Source organism: Panthera onca, chromosome B2, assembly GCF_046562875.1.
Source record: "Panthera onca isolate mPanOnc1 chromosome B2, mPanOnc1 haplotype 2, whole genome shotgun sequence".
NCBI classification, from domain to species: Eukaryota; Metazoa; Chordata; class Mammalia; order Carnivora; family Felidae; genus Panthera; species Panthera onca.
This window is the reverse complement of record NC_138343.1, coordinates 1,409,595-1,411,605: the sequence shown is the minus strand read 5'-3', so window position 1 is coordinate 1,411,605 and position 2,011 is coordinate 1,409,595. Positions and strand designations below refer to the sequence as shown.

Genomic DNA, 2,011 nt, shown 5'->3' with positions numbered 1-2,011 from the left:
GCACACTGCCTTTGTTTATACTTCCAGTTGATGCTATTTCTTTTTTGTCAAAAAATAAGTTGCTAACATACATGAATGAATAAGAATATTTTGTTCTTCCTATAATCATAATGCAATTGAAATTTATTTTTTTCACCCAATATTAACATTTTAAAGTTGTTACTGAGTTGTTTTTCATCTCATGGTAAGTTCTCATTTATGTAGGATTATTAAGAGTAGAGATATTCCTTTCTCTGAAACCACAAAATTGGAAGTAGCCTGAAAATACATAAAAGAGGAATAAATTGAAAGTTTTTTGTTAAAAAGGTAATTTTTCATGAAAATTGTCTTCTTGGCTATGGAACATAATCTTCAATCTTTGTTTATCCAATACTACCTTAGGGATTCATAAAATGAACTCATTTACTTGAGAAGTTATTGATCGTGTCCACTACAGGAAGAAACATCTGAATGAACATAAAAACTATAAAAATGTTACTGAAACAAGGGCATTTCGGAAATGGCATACTTTTTCCCCAGTCTACTGGCCAGTGTTTAACAATGAGTAAGCAGCCTTTGAGTTTATGATTCTTTCTTCAGGTACTGGGAAACAGTGAATGATGATGGGAAATCATATAAGTTCTGAAGGCTCCTTTACTAGGTTTTTCTCATTGGCCTCATCTGGAAGTAATTCTCTTTGTGCTTATCTTGATGTTCTACTTGACGACATTGATAGGCAACCTCTTTATCATTGTCTTGTCATGCCTGGACGCCCATCTCCACACTTCCATGTACTTCTTCCTCTCAAACCTCTCTTTTCTGGATCTCTGCTACACACCAGCTCCATCCCTCAGTTGCTGGTCAACCTCTGGGGCCCAGAAAAGACCATCTCTTATGCTGGTTGCATGACTCAACTTTACTTTGTCCTTGCATTGGGAACCAGAGTGCGTCCTCCTGGTGGTCATGTCCTATGACCGTTATGCAGCTGTCTGTAGACACCTGCAATATGCCATGGTCATGAACGCTTGCTTCAGCCACCTGTTGGCTATGGCTTCCTGGGTCAGTGGCTTTATCGCCTCAGCACTTCATTCCTCCTTTACCTTCTGGGTCCCCCTCTGTGGACATCGCCAAGTGGACCATTTCTTCTGTGAAGTTCCAGCACTGCTCTGATTATCGTGTGTTGATGCCCGTGCTAACGAGCTGACCCTCCTGATCATGAGCTCCATTTTCGTCCTGATACCACTCATCCTTATTCTCAGCTCATATGATGCCATTGCCCTGGCTGTGTTTAGAATGCAGTCATCAGTCAGACTTCAGAGAGTCTTTGGGACATGTCGAACCCATTTTATGGTTGTGTCCCTCTTTTTCATTCCAATCATGCACATACATCTGCAGCCACCATCAGGAAGTTCTCAAGATTAAGGCAAGTTCATTGGCCTCTTTTATACTGTTGTCACACCTAGCCTCAACCCTCTAATCTACACTCTCAAAAACAAAGATGTAGAAGGGCAGTAAGGAGACTAGCGGGATGGGAGTGGGAGATGTGATAGAACACGATTTTTATCCTGCAACTTTTGTTCAGTCTCGTCCATCTTGGATGGTGGTTTCCCTTTTCTTTGATACTTATTTTAAATTACAACCCAGCAAGCATAGACGAAAGTTCAGTCCTAACTTTGGAAACATTTTATTGACTAATTCTAAAATATTATCTAAAGGTAAGTTTTTTGATTTGTAACACTTTAATCTTTAATAATTCCATATTTAGTGTCCATAGAAATTAGAGACTTTTTAAAAAGTTTATTTATTCAATTTGAGAGAGAAAGAGAGAAAGCACAAGTGGGGGAGGGACAGAAGGAGAGAGAGGGAGAGAGCGAATCCCTAGCAGGCTCCACAGAGCACTGAGACAAATGCAGGCTTGAATTCACCAAATGGAGAGATCATAACCTGAACTGAAATCAAGAGTTGGATGCTTACCTGACTGAACCACCCAGTCACCCCTAGGGGATGATTTTTAAAAATAATATGTTAAGGG

The 2,011-nt window shown here is 39.6% G+C and overlaps 1 pseudogene; it reads left to right on the top strand.

The window, feature by feature from the left end:
• Window positions 1-596: 596 nt before the first annotated feature.
• On the top strand, window positions 597-1,526 carry LOC132675585 (olfactory receptor 2J3-like; annotated as a pseudogene).
• Window positions 1,527-2,011: the final 485 nt, after the last annotated feature.